Raw genomic sequence first — 19,597 nt, forward strand, 5'->3', positions numbered from 1 at the left:
GGGACAGAGGGAGAAGGAAGGAAACTCAAGCCGACTCTGCACCAAGTGTGGAACCCAACATGAAACTTGATCTGGTGACCCTGAGATCATGACCTGAGCCAAAATAAAGAGTCAGACACTCAACCAACCGAGCTACCTAGACACGCCAAGAGAACTGTTGATCTTTTAAATTTGACCTTGGAACCATCTATGAAGAGGTGGTCAAGCAAGTGAACAATGTAGACAAGACTGCAGGGAGAACGTTGTTAAGTTGCTTTAGAAAGAGTGTTTGAAGCCCCACGGAGGGCTTTGAAGCTGATGGATGAAGTCAGCTGGGGAGCAGGCAGGTGACTGAGCAGTGATGGGACCTGGATTCTGACAAAAAGCCCAGCGCTGCTGTCACCAAGGGACTCTGGTTTCATTGGCCCCGAGGTAGGATCTGGGCATTGGAATTTAAAACATCTCCCTAGATGATTTCACTAACTGGTCTGGAAGTCAGGACAGCTGGGGTCTGCTTCCAGCACTGCCCCTACCTTGCTGGGTGACACTGAGGCCACTTGGTGTCCTTGTCAGCTTTCTCTACAGGGAGGCAGAACCACATGCACAACCATCTGTTTTACTCTGTCCGGGACACTGATGGTTAATCCCCTTTGGCTACCAGAAGTGGGCCTTCAAGACTTTGCGGAGGAAAAGCCACCAAGGAGGCAAGGGTTTCTTTCCTTCCTCCACCAGAGACGGGAGATGGCATTCCCTGACGACTCTGTGGGAGCCCTCCCTGCTCCCACAGCCTGCCAGTAGCTTCCCTTCCACGTCATAGCTCAGAGCCGCCTCCACCGAAGCCTCAAACATCGTCAGGGTACCAGTCTTCAAGAGCCTCCCCAGCGTGTGAGGAGGGGGGAGATGGGGCTTCCGGGCTCTGGCCTACTTTCCCAGCTTGCTCAGCTCCACTGCTGCCCAGGGGCCTGGGGAGCTTGTGATCTGGTGCAGTGAGAGCCTTTGGTCTGTGCCCCAGTTTCTCCAGCTTGGGGGGTTTGGGCTGCCCTCCCGTGGCCTGGAAAACCAAGCCAATGACCCCCTCTGGGGGGCAGGTTGGGTTGCCATGGAGAAGTTTTTATCTCTCAGCCAGCTGAGCCCGGGGTATGCCCCTCCCGCATCTGCCTGGACCAGACTGGTCCTGCTGGGCAGAGTTCCCTGCTCAGATGTGGTCCCTCAGGGAAATGGGGTGGGCCAGCAGCACAGCAGGCAGTCCAGCTTTGCACCAATGGCAACCGTTGTGGTGAGTCACATATGCTGAGTGCTCACCTGCCAGGCTCTCTGTGAGCACCTCCATGAACTTTGGAGGTTTGCGGGAGCAGAGCACCCCTTATGCTCCCCCTTCCACCCAGGGAGGCAGGTGCCACTGGAGGGCAAGGCTGCGGCCACCAGCCCGGGGCTGGCCACCGCTGTGGACATCTGGACACCATCCCTGAGCACATTCAGGGCAGTGATGCCCTGCCAATGATTTCTCAGGTGAGAGGCAGTCCTAGAGGTAGAATGGGTGTGTGGGAAAACAGAGGCTGGGGTTTGCCCACCTCTGAGCCCTCAGCCTTGAAAGAGTGAGGCAAAGGGCAGTGAAGGTGATCACAGGTACCTCTGCCCTAGACCTGGTGAGGCCCCAGCATTCTCACCTGTCTGTGCCTGAGTCAGCTTTATCTGTGGCCCAACCGGCCAGGCCGGACTCAACATACCCAGATGGTGCCATGAGCCTGGGCTGACCTCCCAGGTAGGACAAATGAGGCTGACTGCTGGGTAGGACCCAGTGGCCCACCTCCAGGGCCCAGAGTGGAGGAGTGGATGTTGGACTGAACCTCCTGGTACAGGGCGTGGGAACACTGTAGGGAGTAAGGCCCGTTTCTGTTGGAGAAATGGCTCTTGCATTTATCAGCTGTGTGACACTGGGCAGGTTGCTTGACTGCTGAGCCTCACTTTCCTCCTCTAAAGACTGGAGCTGGGGGTGATGGAGCTTACTTCATGGATAATGGCGATAGTAAGAGATGGTAGAGCAAAGGGGTGGACACTATCAGAGCTCAGAAATGTTTGTTCTAAGGATTAGTAGTACTCCTGCGTTGGTGGGTGCATGTGGTTACTAGGGCCCCAAAGGTCCAGTGGGGAAGGGGGCCTAGACCTGAGACTTGACTCAGATGTCCATGGAAGGACCCTGCACTAGCCGTGGCCAGGGCAGGAGAGGGGTTTTGTGCAGGAAAAGAATTCCTCAGATTGTCAGTGGGATCCAAGCTCGAAAGAGTTGCTGGGTTTGTGTGAGCCTCCGCTGCCCTGTTTCAACCCTGTGGGAGGTGGTTTACCCTAAAGGTGAGCCTGGGCTTTGCCTCTGGATCAGCCAGGAATGACCACAGCAATGCTGTGTAATAAACCAGCCCGTAACTCAGTAACTTACAGAATTAAGTGCTTATGCTCATACTCGTGGCCTGAGGATCAGCTGTGGGCTCCAGAACCTGGCGGGGCTCTGCAGGGCAGCTCTGCTCTGGAATGCGGGTGGGGCTTACTTCTGCCCTGTGTGTTCATTTTGGGGCTCAGGCCGAAGGGGCCAAAGCTCCCTGGGGGAAGCACTCCTCGAGGTAATGGTCGAAGTGGGAGAGGGCCGGCACATTTTGTCTTTGCTCCTCTAGCATCTGCTTATATCCCATTGGCTGGGTCACCTAGTTAAGTCCAATACCAGTGGGTGGGGGAGTATAAAATGTGCCCATAACCCAAATGATCCTGTCACTCAGCAGCTGGGCAGTGGCGCACATATACTCTTCCTGGGATCCTCCTTTCCTTCCCCTGTGAAGTAGGAAACCGTGCACAGCATGTGCTGGTTGTGAGCATGCGCCAAGATAAGGCCTGGGGGGGGGGGGGGTTTCCAGCCCAGTGCGCACAGGAGGTGAGAGTGGCTGATTCCCACGGCCCGTGTCAAGGCTGGCAGGGCTGAGGCTGCCCATGAATCCCGGGAGTTTTGCTCCCCAGCTGAGTGGAGGTGGGGGTGGGGGGAACTTTCTTCTCCATGTTCCATACAATGAGGCATCAGCAACGCCAGCTCAGGCCCTGCTGGTCCACACAGGCCTGCAGTGGGGCAATGAGGGGACCAGTCCTGATGACAAGCAGTACTGAGGGGGATGGGAGGAATCTCCCTAGGATGCTTCCAGCCCTGATTTCTGATTCACCACCACCCCCTCCGAGGGCAGTTCCTTGTCTTTATTTACCCCCACTCCATGGTGGAGCTACGTGCAGCCGGCGTGCAGATATTTACACACATGCGGCATCCATCTCGGCAACTCTACAATCACTCCTTATGGCCCCCAGAGCACCCCCACACCCGGCCTGTCACTAGAGGCTCATTCAACATACGACTGCAGCTGCAGACCTCCAAACAGGACTGGACGCTTGCTGTTGACAGGCCCCAGGGGCGGGGCATCGGGCTCTGACCCCAAAGCTGTCCCAGTCTCTGTCCTGCCTCGTATCATGTGGTCGGAGCCCTCTATGCACCTTATTACTGTCCCTCTGGCCTGGCCTGTGGCCCGGGGACCACATCTCATTCATGTTTCTCATATCCCGGCTAAATGGTTGGCCTCAGCAAGGGATGCGGGCTGGACCCGAGGGGAGGCCTTCCTGCAACATCACTGCCGCCTCCAGGGCAAGTCACAGGTCCTTGGCAGCCTCCTCAGCAGGCCCTGAACACCTCTGTTTCATAACCAGTGTGACCCCCAGCAACCAGCTCCGCCCTCCCCAACCCCCCCACCCCCCACAAAGGCCTCAGGATTCTTCATCTGGAAAACTGGAATTTGTTTTTTTTTTTTTAAACTTCTGCTGACAGCTTGAGAATCTTGTGATTTATACGATTAATATGAGAAGCAACATCATTATTCTGTTAATATATTATTCATTTCACTAGTGATCTATTCTCTCCACACCCAGCTCAGAGAGTCAATTTTCCCTCCCTGCTATTTTAATACAGCCGCATTTTAAATGGTGAAAACAGTACATTAAACATGTATAAGATGTAATCTCATTTAGAATGTGCTCTTCCAGTGGATTCACCTCATAAGCATAAAGACAACAATGCTGCCTGGTCTTATCGGGGGCCCACTCCAGTGGGCAGCTGAGAACAAAGTCGAGCTCTAATTAAGGAATACGTTCAAACTTCTGATTTGGGTGTCAGGCTCATCCGCAAGGGGAATCGGCTCTATCCTGGGCTACCTAGACCGTACCCACTCTGAGCATATCCTTCCCAGACCCTGCCTCTGACAATGTGACACTGGGGGGGGGGGGAGGAAAGAGGGGTTCCTAAGACAGTGGGACCCTCATCTTTCACTTAATTAAGAAGCATGTGGGATGGCTGAAGCGTTCCTGATGAGCTCCATCCTTCCTCTTATAAATCATAAATTAAACCATAAATCCAGCCCCGGGGCTGCACAGGTGCCCCTACAGGCCATCTGAACCAGCTGTGTTGGTGGAGATGTGTTCTCTACACAAGGCCGAAGGAGAGATATAAGGGAGTTGTGAAATGTCCCAGAAGCATCAGGTCATTGTCATTACTGCTGGGATATGGGGGTACAGGGAGTCCACGCGATGGGTCTTAACCTTGAGGAGCTTCTGGTTGACCCAGATTAGTGACTCACCCTAGTCTGGAGCTGGAAGGTGCCTTAGAGTCTGTCCATGGTGCTCTATGGGCACAGGATTGAGAGCCGTTATTTTGAGCCACCACTGGGTGGCTTCCTGGCGGAGAGGGTGTTTGGATGGCACAGGAGAGACAGAATTTTGCCAGGTTGGGCTCACTGGGCAGCCGGCAGCAGCAATGACATGAGTGACAGCATGAAAGTAGGGTAGAGCCAGTTTGCAGAGGGCTTCAAACTATAAGCCAAAGAGCTTGGACCCACTGCAGGCCATGGGGAGCCACTGCAGATTTCAGAGCTGAGGAGTGACCAGTCAGAGCTATACAAGTTCACATTCCAGAATCCCATAGCTAAGTGATGGGTATCGCTGTCCAGGTACTTTCTGCAAATAGCTCAGGGTTAAGATGGGCGAGGTGGAGGTACTCCTGTGCTTTTTTCTCCACAGGCAAACTCCTATTTACCCTTCAAGACCTTGCTCAAGTGGCCCCTCCTCTGCCAAGTGCCTCCTCTAACTCCATTCTCTGTCACCCCTGAGCTCTGTCCAGCCCTCTGCAGATGCTGACCAAAAATCAGCCCTGGCTCTGAGGGTGTGATCCACAAAGCAGCAGGCAACCGTTGGCATCCAAGCAAGGTCACAGCATGAGGCAGGATGGAAGCCCATCTCAGCCTGGGCTCCTCCAGAAACAGACCCTGGGACAAGGAGTTGAATGCAAGTGACTTATGTGGGAAGTATCCGAGGGGCATTTGTGAGGTGGCCAATGCAAGGTGAAGTATCAAGCAAGGTCACACTACAGGAACAACCCGAGGCTTCTGGAAGTCGTGGGAGACAGTACAGAGCACACATTTTGGGGTTACCCACCCTGGGGGTGGGGATGGCAGGGAACCAGGGTACCAGGGTACTGACGCACCAATGCTCTCAGCTGTAACCAGTTGAGGACTGGCTCTGGAGATTTCCGGCCAGCTGTGTGTCCAAGGGAAAGTCCTCGGGCCACGAGACACAGAGGCTGGCAGGTGGAAGCCCGTTGGCCAGCACGCAGCATCAGCCACTGGACCTTGTGGGAAGTACTGTTTGCAGGAAGGACAAGTGTGCAGTCACAGGGCTGGGGCTTCAGAGAGACAGGAGCCAGGGGCACATGTCCGGCCCCGTCCTGCCCTGTCTGTGGCTTGATCACCATAAAACTGTTCTCTGCTGAGAGGCTGGTCCAGCATGCCAGCCAGGATGACTCACCTCTCCCCTTCCAGCACAGCTCCCGCTGCCTCGTCTGAGGGCTGTGCTGGGAAAGGGTCCTGCATGGAGAACATGAGTGTGACATCAGCAAGCAGTCTGGGAATGATTTCTGTCTTCCTCCTGCAAGTAGGCTTCTGAGACACAGGGTCCCGTTTGCACCCTGATGGTTCCCAGGGTTCACATCATGCTGTGGGGACCAGACTGCCTACTCGCTGGAAGATGCTTCCCTGCTCCCCTTGCAGGTGAGAGCAGCCTGTCTGCTAATTACCCTCCCAGGTGTGTTGCTCCTACTGGAATGAGTACCTCTGGGCAAGGACTGAATGTAAGGAGACTCCAGTCTTGGTGTCCGGTCCATGGACCTGCCACAGAACCCCAAATGGGCAAATGAGTGGTGGCCATCCCCCAACGTGCACCACCAATGCACGGATTAGATCCAACGTTCTCAATGGGGCGACGGCACTCCCAAGGGGTTAAAATTAGTTCTAGGAGGAGAGTCCAAAGAAGTCTTAGCTATTACAGTGGTGTGTGTCCATCCAAAGCTCATCGCTACCTGACAAAATCATATTCCCTAGTATTTAGTTTCATGGGGGATGGGTCAATTATTCTTTAAAAATGTCTAAAAAGGCTCCTCAGGAAGGTGATAATGGAAAAAAAGGTGAGAAACGCTGGACATGAGGGAGACTGTATGACACCAGCTCACATCCGTGCCCATTCATAGCTCCGCACCAATCACACTTACCTGACTTGGGAGACAAGCGAGGGTTAGGGGCCAAGCCTGCTGGACGAGATGTCTGTTACAGAAGGGAGGAGGGGGCTTTTGGATCCAGGCCCCCCCAGCACTGGAATGGGTGTGTTTCCTGGGCAGGAGCCCCTGTGGTTACAGAACTGAAGGGCCATGGGGTACTCGAGAGATGTGTCCCTGAGCTATTCATTCCTCGGTCGAAGGCAACAGTCTCGTGCCACGAGGGTGGGCAGGTTAGGTGTTGGTCCTCCTCCAGGCAGCTCTCCAATGTCCCTTAATTCTTGTTTCTGCTATTAGAGGAGCAGCAGTAATGACTGTCCTCTGGGAGCCAGCACATGATGCTTGACTTCCTTTCCCCGCAATTGGAACGTTTCATCTAACTTTCTGTTGCTTACTCAGCAAACTGGCAGAAAGGGCTATAGAGCACCTCCCCCCCAGCTGAGTGGCTGCATCCCCGTCGGAGGTCAGCCCTCTGCCCTGGTCCCTCGGCACCCTGGAACTCAGGAGCCACATGGCCAAGAGTCGGGTTGCCCCCAGCCCTGTGGCCTCCTTGGGATCACATGTGTGAGGGTGGACATCGGGGCTTCCCACGGATGGCTCAGCCACCTGGGCTGTGCTCAGTGGCAGAGTGGCCACGATGCTGTTCTGCGATCACCAAGTCCTCAGGTCAGAGCAAAGCTTTCCGGCTTTCGAGCTCTGTGGCAGTTGTCAGTAAAGATGTGAGAGGAGAGTCACTCAGGGTGGGCAGGTAATGGCAGTCCTCACTTACAGCTCTCCTAGGGCCTTGTGCAGCTGCAGACAGCTAGGGCCTCCCTGGGGTGGCATCTGCCCGATTCTCTGCAAGGGCCAGACTCTGCAATGGGGCAGAGGGGATGTGGCAAATGAGGTTTGTGTGAGCTAGCCTGGGAACCTGGCAGTTGACTCACCAATACAATCGGGGTGCCCAGGGCAGATCTGGGGGCTGGGGCTGTTTCCTGCTGGGCCCAGGCCATGCTGGGGACTCCTGTGTGGACACAGCCTTCTCCGGAGCTGGCAGGCCTGCATCCACCTGACCGCTGGACTATGGGGAGCTGGAAGAGGTTGCTGTGGACAGAGACGGGCTCTCCTCCTCTTGCCTTCCTGGCCCCACCTGGGCAACTCCTTAAACCTCCCTGCACCCCTGGAGATGAGCAGCTGTGCTGGATGACCTCTCTGGCTGAACCCTGTGATCCAGAGGCACCCCAATTCCCCATCGCTGCTAAATCTGCATCTGTGGGGCCCAGCCCTGAGCTCTGATCTCTGGGAGTTTGGCCTCTTGGGTTTGGTAAGTTGCAGATTTGGCTGCTTGGGAAGGACCCCTTGGCCTCTGTGGTCTGGGCTCGGCAGCCCCTAAGCCAGTCCTGTGGCTACGTGGTTTCTTTACTTACTCCCATCCTGCCTACCTCTCTCCCCCTCCCTTTCTCCCTACCTGTCCCTTCCCTGTCACCCCCACTCCACCCTGCTAACGAGTCCCAAGGAGATGCTATGTGCTGGTGTCGCCTTTTGCGTTGGCAGACCAGAGGCCCTGAGAGCCCCTGGCAAGTGTGGCTCTGCTAAGTACAGCCCTGACTCATGGTTTCCATGGCAATGGCACTCTCGGTAACAGCCTTGGCTTATTGCCAGGGCAGATGACAATTGTGACAGCCAGTCAGCCCGCATCCAGCTGTGCTTGCAGCCAGAGGGGACAGGACACTGAGTGAGGGGCAGCTCTCCCATCCCTCTCTCTGCCCAGCCAGGGTTCAGCCTGGAGTGCTGAGCCCCAGGAAGCTACTCTTCTGGCCTGGACAGCCTCAGCAGGGATATGGAGGGTTAGGAGGACCCTGGCATGGGGACAGGACCTATGAGCAGGCCAGACCATGCCATTACCTTGGTGCGCAAACCTGGGCAGGATCTGTTCTCTTAGGGCCCCATCCACACGAGGGCTGGGCAAGACCACCCAGTTGCAGGGCCCTCTGAATCTCCTGGGAGGATATGCCTGCTTGGTATGGAGGGCCCACTTCCCCTCAGTGCCAGTGTGAGCCGTGCCCCTACCTGAAGCCTTTCTCATCCGAAGTCCTGGTCACACTCCCTGGACTTGGGTGATTGGGCTAAGTGGCCTCTCTGTGACACCATGGCTCACAGGGGGAGCTAGCCCTCCTTGAAGAAGGCTTATTATCCTGACACAGCCTGGTCTCCCTGTAGCCCCCCATTAAGGGCCACTCACGGGGTCATGCCAGGGCCCCTAAGGTTGCAATCTCTTTGAGTTCTGCTGCTTCTGACAATTCCACAATTCTTAGTTCTAAATACTGAAGAAAGGACAGCAGAGTAGATAGAGGTGGTTGGGAAAGGGTGCCTCCCCAAAAGCCTCCTACACCAGAGCCTTGCTTGCGGTGGCCACGTGAACACATGCTTCTTGGGGCCATCTCCCACTGATGTTTCACAACGGGTTCTCTGCAGATTTCAGCCCCAAAGGAGGTGGAGTGTAAACCCTACAATTTCATTTCTCCACTACCAACTAACAGACTGCCCCCAAACAGCCATCCTAAAATGTCTCCCAGTCCTGTGGGCTGGCTGGACTTAGCAGTGCAGTTCTTCTTCTGATCCCACTGAAAGCCTCCAGAGAGTGGCTGGGCTGGTGTCATCTGTGGGCTTGACTGGACCCTGAGACAACTGGACTTCTCTCTGCTGCGTGTGGTAGGAGAGTCCACCTCTCTGGGTCATCCTCCTGAGACCTGGACTTTGTAGATGGGGCACAGAGCTCCCCAAGGTGCAGGATCCAGGAGGGAAGCAGCTGAAGCTGGCAGCCCTCTGACAGGCCAGACCTGGAACTGGCATGACTCTGCCAAATTCTTGTCACAGGGTTGGCTCCAGGGGGGGAAGGACCACATGAGAACATGAACACCAGGAGGCCGTGGTCCACCGGGGTCATCTCAGGAGACTGTCCCTTTGCCCCTGACCCATGGATGGGAGAATTGGGTGCAGGCAATTTTTGTGATTTAACCCTTGATTCAATGAATAGTATCCTTACAAGAGAAGAGACCACGCACGCTGAGTAAAGCCATGCAGGTCAAGAGCTAATGTCTGGGGTGAGCTGGTTGTGCAGCAGGGATTCAAATCCAGATTGCTTAGGCTTCCAACACAAGTCTCTGCCATATGTCCAAGGAGAACTCTGAGCACCCAGCGGCAGCGTTTGCCATAGCACTCAGAGAAAAGGGCAGGGTTGGGGATGACGGCTGTGGGGGTAAGGAATGTAACTGGATGTGCTGCCTTGGGTCCCACTGGCCTCCCAGTCTCCTGGACTATGGTTGATTGCTCACAGAGACCCCTGGCCACGGCTGCTGCTCTCTGTAGGCCTCTTGCCTCACTTGTACCATGGGACCCATTCCCCTACCCACTAAGGCCCCTGGTAGTTCCAGGGGTCCTCGGATGCCATCTTTCTCTTTCCTCTCCTTTGGCTGAGGCTTCTGCTGCTTGTGAAGCCATGGGAAGCCGCCACTACTTTGGGTGGCCCTCTTTCTAGCTGCCTCCTCCTGGCCCTGGAGCTCTAGCAGCTTAACAACCCACAGCATGCCTCAGCAACTTCCCACAGTAGAGGTCTCCTTCTCTCTCACGCCTGAGCCTGATGTGGGCTGAGTGGGTGCTTGCTCCACACAGTCAGACAGGGGTCCAGGCTCCTTCCATGGAGTGGCTACACTTTCCTGTGGGGCTCTGGGATCCGTGGAAGGAGGGAGGGTCGAGGAGGATTTGATGGGCCAGACTTGCCTGGTAGGGGAGCTGGGAAGTGCAGTCCAGCTATGTGTCCCGGAGGCACACAAGAAACAGTCTCCACTCCCAGCACCACTGATGCACGCACACAGATCTCTGCATGCCAAAACGTAGATGTGGAAAGACGTGGAGGGGAGGGCCAAAGGTAAGTCCCAGAGAGGGCAGGAGGGGAGAAGCAATCCTTGCAGGAAGCATAGGAGAAGACCCTGCCCTTTCTCACTATTGGCCCCCTGCCTGGGAGCCTGTGGCTGGTGCTCAGAGAAAGCTGAATTTGCATGCCAGTCTTCCCTTTCAAGGCTGGCACTTCCTGGCCTGCTGCCCTGTGGAGCTCACAGAGGCAAACCTGGACCCCAGGCCAGCTGTTGTAGTTTCCAAACCTTGTCCCTGGGCAAGCCTGGCTGTCCACCTCCTTCTCTGAGCACCCCCAACCCCACACCACACAGCTCCCCCCAACCCTCCACACACACCAAAGTCCCTGGAGTTTCCCATCAGGTTCAAGCCTGACCCCTGACTCTAGCACAGAAATGGAGTTAATTCCCGCCATCTCCCTGGAATCAGTTGGCATTCAATCCTGGATGTGAGCCCTGATCTGTGCAGTGTGGGGGCTGGAAATGAGCATTTCTCCCCAAATAATAACATCAACAGCAACCTAATTCAAACTGAGCCCGTGCCTGCTGAGAGCTTTCAGCACCTCCCTGAGAGGGTTGGAAACTGGGCTGACACTTGTGGGTAGAACTGAGCCTCAGGGGGGGTTGAGCAGACCACGGCTGGCGGGGAACAGGGGGTGCAGATGTGCAGGGGCAGCCGAGGGAACACGCCCACTGCTCAGGCCCTTGGGAGCTGCTGCTGGCATTCACTATACAGACGACGTGCTGGCTGCCAGCCTGCTGTCCAGCTGGCTGACGCTGTAGCGTGGGGTTGCTGGTGGGTGTGTTCCACTGTAGCCTGCTTCTGGGGCAGGGGCAGCTCCTGGGCTTTCAAGCCAGCAGCATCTCCCAAGTCCAGTGCTGAGACTCTGCCCATGGGGACCTGCCACACTCACAGGGGATGGGGGTGGGGGGTGCTCCTCAGCATCATTTGCATGTTCCAGGTGTCCCTTGAGTTTGGGACCTCAGGGGCCGCATGCTTATTATGGGGGAACCAGGGCAGGTTCAAATCCTGGCCCTACCTCCTCTCTGTTATGTGACCCTGAGCCAGTCTCGCAACCACTCTGAGCAGTGATTGTGTCATCCATATAGTGGGGACAGTGGCAACTTCCTTGAAAGACTGTCTTACGGGATTAGAAATCCCATGTAAAGCATCAGCACCTGAACACTCCAGAGGAGTGAACACTCCACGGCTACTGTTGTCATGGCAATGAAGATACTACAGAGGAAGAGATGGCTCCTGGACTGGTCCCTGCCATGCTCCACTCTCCTACTTCCTGCCTGGCCTTGCCCAGCTGGATCCCAAGAAATAAAAGGAATGGGACCTGCCCTCTCCAGATTGGTCGTTTTTAGAAAATCTTTCTGGTGCCATATTCATCTTTCCTGGGTCTCATCTGCAAAGTGAGCGGTGGGGGCCACCCCAGGGCTCATAAGCATTGGGGTGGTATATCCCAATCCTTGAAGAGTGTTTGAATGAAGACAGGAGGAGGGCCTCCCACAAGGCTCCCAAAGCTGACTTTTGTGGGGCAGGGTGGGGCATTTCTAACTTCATAAGCTCTCCAGGTCTCTAGGAGCCACTGGCCAGGTGGCAGAGCAGGTGTCTGCTACACTACTCCTGCTTTAGGACACATTTATCCCTCAAACAGAATTGCAGACTGGCACTGCCCTGGGATAGCTCTTAAGGATCATTCTACACTCCAGAGAAAACTGAGGAACAGGCAGGCCAGGCTCCAGCCACAGCTCATGGCCTCAAACAGGCTCCATTGGCACAGAGCTGCCTGGTCCTTCCTTCATGGTCCTTGACCCAGACCCAGTGTCCCCCACCCCTCCCTGTCTCTACATGTCCAGTGACTGGTCTGTACTGCTCATACCCTCTACCAGCCTCTGACACAACGGGACACAAAGAATGGATTCAGCAATTTGGCCTCTGTGTGTGGCATTGGCCTTGATGCCTCTCTAGAGCCCTTAGTTCTCAACATAACCTCGTGTGACAGGTGCCCAGGGCTCTCTCTGCCTGGTGGTTTATTGAGGCAGACCCCAGCATGGACTGCGTCAGCATGAGTACACCTGGGACAACCAGTTCTGGGATTGCCCAAGACACAAAGATGGCGCCCAGTGGACCATCTTGCCCATCCTGGAGACATAAAAGCCCCTTAACCACTAGTGAGTTGCTTTACTGATTCATTTTTGTTGATAAAAGTTACTGTTTTGACCATTTTTAGGTGTACTGTTCAGTGGCATTAAGCACATTCACACTGTTGTGCTACCATCACCACCATCCATCTCCAGAAGGTTTTCATCTTCCCCCAAATGAGACTCTGCACACATTAAACACTGACCCACCCTGCTCCCCTCAGCTCCAGCCCTGAGCAAGCACCGTTCTACCATCTGTCTGTATTTGACAACTCTGGGGACTTCATACAGATGTGACTGTACAAGAATTCTCTTTCTACGACTGGCCTGTTCTACCTAAAATCGTGTCCTCGAGGTTCATCCATGCTATAGCACGTGTTCAAATTTCCTTCCCTTTCAAGGTGGGATATCGTTCCGTTATAGGGATAGATCCCATTTTGTTTATCCGTTGGTCTGTTGATGGACATCTGGGTTGCTTCCTCCTCTTGGCTCCTGTGAGTAACAGTGCTATAAGCAAACATTCCTTCAAGTTCTTGTTTCCATGTTTTCTGGGTACATATCTAGAGGTGGAAGTGCCAGATCACACGGTAATTCCACGTGTAGAGGGCCATTCTGTTTTACACAGTGGGAGGACCACTGCCTGTGACACCACAGTGAGGGGGTGAAGGGGCGAGGGGCAAGTGGCATGGAATCGGAGGTGGGGAGCACGGGAATCATCTGGAGGTACCAGGGAGCTTCTGGCACCCAGACCTCATCCCTACTACTACCGCCCTTCTCCCAAGTGGCTTCACCGTGCAGCCGTCTCTGGAGCCCCCAGGCTCCCCAGGGTGCATGCTGGTTCCTGAAATCTGTCATCCCGTGGGAGGTCTCCCTGGCTGGTTGGGACCTCCGCACTCTGCACACATGGGTGGCTGGGCCTCCTGAGAGACGGAGACGGTCCAAGAGTTCGACCGGTGTGTTGAGGGCCAGCCAGGCCGTAGGAAGCACCTCTGGTGGTCTTCTCCTCTCAGCCCTGGACACTTCCCTGCCACAGCTGCACCCCCTACTGGCAGGTGTCTGCAGGAGTCCAGCGGCCTCTGGCTTTCCAAACACAGGAGTCCTTTCTTCACTTGTGTCCCCTCCAGCCCACCATCCACTCATACCTGCCGTCCTCCTGAGCTCAAGCAATGGTGCCCCTTTCTCCCTCCCAAGGACCCTCTCATCTCAGGCACTCTTGAGGACCACCTGAAGCCCGGCTTTGTTTTCCCAGAAATCACGACTTGAGTTTGGCCCAATTACAGGGAATCTGTTCTCTGCTCACCAAGACGCACCTGGTTAGGTGTTTCTTTGCCACGATTAACTATCTGGTTCTGCTAACTCGTTCTGCTATTTACACAAATCTGCTATTCACACAAACTCTCTAGCCTCAGTTTCCCTGCTTGTAAGGTGAAAAGGTGGACTCCAGGTCTCTGTGATGCATCCTAGCTCCTTCTCTTTGACTAAATGACTTGACTTTTAATGATTATTATGTTTAGTATGACTTCATTTCTTTTTCATAGAGAACTTTCACAGTGGCATTACTCACCCACTTCCACAGGCTGGCACAATGTGACCTGCTCCGATGACTCAGGGTCACTCAGCATGCTACTACTTCTGATGGGGTGGTGCTGATCTTCCTCTGGGTGCATGAGCACTGAAGGCTGGTAGATCTACAAGACAGAGGTTGTGGCAGGAAAGAAGAAAAGAACCAACATCGGTAAGTAATACTGCATGTCAAACACTGCATCCCCTCTATTGGTGGTCTACTGCTTTGTAACAAATTACCCCAAGAGTAGTGGTTTAAAACAATACACATTCATTATCTCATATTTTTCTGTGGGTCAGGATTCTGAGCACAGCCTAGCCCAGATGTTCAGCTTACTTGTGATCAAGGCTCTCACTGTGATCAAGGTGTGGGCCAGGGCTGGTGTCCCATCTAAAGGTTCAGCTGGGGTGGGTTCACTTCCACATTCAGTGACTTGGTTATTGGCAGGATTCCATTCTCTAAGGGCCTCAGTTCTTTCCTGGCTGTTGATCAGAAGCTGCCCTCTATTCCTCACCATGTGGTCCCTCCATGGGTGGTTTACAAGATGGCAGTTTGGATTAAGGGAGGGACAAAAGTTGACAAGCAAGATGGAATCTTTTTATATCCTCATCTTGGAAGTGACAGCTCATAACTTTTGCCATTATTTTTTTAAGAAGTGAGTCACCAGGTCCAGCCCATACACCAGCAGAGGGGATTTCACAAGGGTAAAATCTCATAGGCTGCCCACCACACTCCCCATCAGGTAGGATTTATTATCTTGAGATAAGGCTCCAAGCTACGCCCTGATGCATCCTGGTCCTACTGGATGCAAACCTAGGCTTGCTGGTTTCAAGGCCCTGATCCCCCTTTCACACTTAGCCATGGGGGGGTCTTTGATCTTCGCAGGGTTCCTGTCCCTTCTGACCTCTGACCATCCCATGCTTGCTACCTACGAATCTCCCCTGCACACATAATATTGAGTGTACACTGGCCTAAAGTGGGAGCCAGTGCAGCAGTCAGGGCCCCTTGAATCCTCATGTCACTAGTGCATGTCACGTGGGAGGCAGCCTGGCCTGAGCACCTCCAGCTCTGCCATAGGTGTGCTCTTGATCCACATATGGAGCAGGACATCCACAGATGCTGGGGGCCAACAGAACAGCCCTGTGGCCAGTAAGTAACAGTTGGGAGCTGGAGGATAAACCACTGGCTTCTACTTTCTATAGGACTACTCTAGAAACCTCATGTAAGTGGAATTGTACAGAATCCGCCTCTCTGTGCCCGGCTTATTTCACTTAGCACGATATCCTCAAGGTTCATCTCTAATGTGGCATGTGCCAGGATTTCCTTCCTCTTTAAGGCCAACTAATATTCCATTGTATGGATGGACCACATTTTGTTTATCCACTCATCGTTGATGGGACATGTGGGTTGCTTCCACCTTTTGGCTCTTGTGAATAATGCTGTTATGAACATGGGTGTACAAATACCTCTTTGAGACCCTGCTTTCAAGTGTTTTGGGTAAATACCCAGAAGTGGAATTACTGGATCATATGGTGGTTCTATTTTTAATTTTTTGAGGAACTCATCTACTTCTTGCATGCATTGCCATTTATGAATTTGCAGGGGAGCCAGGTGCATGCGGGAAGAGTCTAGCATTTCCTTCAAAAGGCGTTGGCAGTATGGCTCTGGGCCGTGGAGGTGGGCGAGGCCCATCTGCCTTCTCACTTTCTTCAGGCATTGCTGGTGAAAGCTGACACTTTGATCTCATCAAATTTCCAAAGGAAAGAAGAAAAGGAGCTTTGATGGGTAGGCAACATGACACAAAGTCTCCTCTGGATAAATCTCATGATTTGGAGGAAGGAGAGAGTCATAGGGGGATTGCCTTTGCTCTATTCTGTACAATCCAGGTCCTGAAGCTTCACCCCAAAAATGCTGGTTTGCAGTTTTTGAGATCTACCAAGGCAGGATGGGAAAAAGTTATAATTCCATTATTCAAAGTGTAGCTTAGTGGGGGCAAGAACCCAGTTCTGCACACCATTAACACATGTGGTGATGGCAGGGGCAGCACCCCTGCATTTGCACCAAATCAAACTGTCTGGACTCAAAATAACTGTTTTCATACACATAGGCCTCATGGGGGGCGGGCAGTCCATTGCAATCTAACTTTTAAATGTTAAAAAAAAGCCTTTGTCATGTTTTAGGGGTAGATTATCACCAATTTGCTGACAGTTTTGAAAATATCTTCCCATTGATACAATGCATTAAGTTTCAGGGAAGACAAGGACAGGGGATCCCTGGGTGGCTCAGGGGTTTAGCACCTGCCTTTGGCCCAGGGCGTGATCCTGATCCTGGAGTCCCAGGATTGAGTCCCACATCAGGCTCCCTGTTTATCTCTCTCTCTCTCTCTTTCATGAATAGATAAATAAAATCTTTTTAAAAAAAAAAGGGAAGACGAGGACAGCCATTGTGTGATGGGAAGAAGGGCCGATGAGGGCCAAGAAGACCGCACTTTTGACACAACCAGCACTGAAGAGCTTGTTTTGGGTTTGGGCAGATTTAAAACTCTGTGCAGAGGATGGGAGACCACCAGGAAAATGGCCGGGAGCTGCTCTGAATCTTGCTTTGCCATGAACCCGGTTCACCAAGAAACCTCTCCCTTCTGATCCTTCTTTCAGTCTGCTGAGTCCTGAATTGAGCTCAGGAGCCTGTCTCCTGCTTTGGGGGCAGTGCCCTTCTTGGGTAAACAGTCCTGAGGGCCTCTGGGGGTATCCTGGAGGAAATCTTACCAACAGGTTTAGGTCAGAAAAAGAAAGTCAGAGGGGCAGAAATTGATTGCCTCCCTGCCCCTTGACCCAGGGGACTCAACCATGGGAAGGAGCACAGACTCAGGGCAGTGACACCGTGGTCTTGCCATGGGCTGGAGGTTCTACTGACATTCCATGATCGCCACTGGCGATTAGCTGGGGCCACAGGCCTGGGATTCCTGCCTCAGGGCCCCATTAGCTCATCTTTGGAAGCTCTAGGGAGATCCAGGCTTGCATAAGGCTAGGAATTGAATTACTTCCTCTCTGGAACAATCGACAATGAAGCCCAGGATGGCTTCCTGGTAGAGAGAAGGGCTGAATGAGGAAAGACACCAGAACTGCAGCGTTTCCTATACTCTGTCTCTGCTTACCTTCTCAGCTGCCCTAAAGAAAGGACTTGTACTCACTACTGTTTACCAACCACCTTCAATGTGTCCGGTGGTCTCTATGCAGCATTTCATTTGATATGGACTGAATTACATCCCCCTCCTCCCCTCAAATTCATATGTCAAGGTTGTAACCTCCATCTCAGCCTCCAGACTGTAAGAGAATACATTTCTGTTGTTCAAGCCTCTATCTGTGGTTACTTCATCACCAAGCGAAAGAATACATCTTTTAACCATTATAACAGCCCAGGGAGGTGGGAGGAAGAGGTTTGGTGAAGTTGGAACAGCCTGGCAGTGCCCCTGAAGCCAGTGGCTACTGTCCCCTCCCTGCAGGCTCCAGCAGAGTCAGTTTGTTTCCTGGGATTGTTCTAGGCTGAATGGGCAGCAGCTGGATTGGCTGGGGTCTCCCCCCCCCCCACCTATGGATGAGGTTCAGTTTCCCCTCCCACTATGCCCCAAAGCACTGTCTGTGTCCACAGTGACCATGTGGGCTAGATCGATGTCTTTGCTGCTTCCCAATTTGTGAACTGCAGGAAGCAAGAAGGATAGCAGAACAGCCAGGCTCAGACCCAGGTCTGAGTCAACAGCACTTAGGCCAGGGAAGCAGCAGCCAGAGGGTCCCGGAGCGTCCCAGGCACTGGATGGCAGCCAGTGGCATGGTTCGAAGGCTAGGGGAGGGGGCCAGAAGAGCCATGTCTCATCTCAGCGTGGGGGTCTGCACCCACTGGAGGCTGGTACAGCCCAGGTAGTGCCCATCAGCGGTCCATACTGTGCCCTTTGCTAGGAAAGGCCAGGCCTCCGGCTGCTTGCTGGGACAATTCCAAGTGCTTTCAGGTCCTACCATAGGATGTCTCCACTGGTGGAATTTATAGTTTACGTTTGTTTCTGGACCTCCCAGCAATCACCGCTGACAGGCATCTGGCACCTTCAGCCTGTGCCAGCATCCCCACGATACCTACTACCCCAGGAGCTCTAAACAGTGTGTCTCCTTTCCAGAGACCTTAAAACCCCATCAGTAATTGGTGTGTTCTCAGGCATTAAAGAGAAAGCAAGGACGGGATGCCTGGGTGGCTCAGCGGTTGAGCATCTGCCTTTGGCTCAGGGCGTGATCACGGAGTCCCAGGATCGAGTCCCACATTGGGCTCCCTGCATGGAGCCTGCTTCTCCCTCTGCCTGTGTCTCTGCGCCTCTCTCTCTCTCTCTCTCTCCTCCTCCCCCCGCCCCCGTCTCTGTGATGCAGATCACCAAAGAAATGGCAAATGCCAACAAGATATGTGAATAATAAATAAAATCTTAAAAAAAGAGAAGGCAGGGAATTCCTCTCTCTTCTTGGGTGTGTTATTTATTAGTTGTTTTCCTAGTTTCTCCCCCTCTGCTTCGTGGAGGCAGCATTATCACATGTGTGTGATATGTACTTTCCTGGGCCTGCATGCTGGGTGGGAAAGTCAAAGACGGCGCCTTCGCCTCCGAGAAGAAAGAGTACATCCACTGTGTTGCCCCAAGAATCTGTCATAACACATCAGGCACAATTTCCTCTGTGGAGTTTGGACTAGAATAAAATTGCTTACATATTTGTATTTCAGTCAAGGGCAGGCTCTTCCTTCATTTGTAATATTATCTTCAAATAAAAAAGAGAGTGTTGGGGTGCCTGGATGGCTCAGTGGGTGAAGCATCTCTGCCTTTGGCTCAGGTGATGATCCCAGGGTCCTGGGATGGAGCCCCACAGTGGGCTCCCTGCTCAGCGGGGAGTCAGCCCCTGCTCATGATCTCTCTTTCTTTCTCTCTCTCTCTCAAATAAATAAAATCTTTTTAAGAGGAGACTGTTGGACATCCCCTTTGCTCTCTCTCTCTCTCACATGCGCACATCACATGCAGACACACACACACACACACGCATGTGTCGCAGGCAATAAGATATTTTAAAAAGCAATGTGTTGGGCATCAAGTCTAGCCAAGTTTGAACCCTGGGCCCCACCACCTACTTGTTATATGCATAACCTGACTTGAACAAAACTGACCTGACAATTAGCTTAAGTGAAGGAGGATTTACCGGAGGTAAACTGGAGGTGACAGGTGATTAGAAAAGCCAGGATGGAAATGGGCAGGAGGCAGAGAGCTCAGCAGGACCCAAGAAGCAGGGACCATTGTGACAGCCTGGGAAAAGGCTGGTCACTACTGAGGACCAAGATAAGGCACCATCCCACAGCTCAAGGCTGATGAGACCC

General features: G+C 53.4%; 1 long non-coding RNA gene across 1 annotated transcript; it reads left to right on the forward strand.

The window, feature by feature from the left end:
- The first annotated feature begins 14,262 nt into the window (after positions 1–14,262).
- Positions 14,263–17,560, forward strand: LOC125755179 (uncharacterized). The gene is made up of 2 exons (XR_007411006.1): positions 14,263–14,374; positions 16,601–17,560. It is a non-coding gene; the product is annotated as an uncharacterized LOC125755179 (long non-coding RNA).
- The last annotated feature ends 2,037 nt before the right edge of the window (positions 17,561–19,597 follow it).

Source organism: Canis lupus, chromosome 6, assembly GCF_003254725.2.
Source record: "Canis lupus dingo isolate Sandy chromosome 6, ASM325472v2, whole genome shotgun sequence".
NCBI lineage: Eukaryota > Metazoa > Chordata > Mammalia > Carnivora > Canidae > Canis > Canis lupus.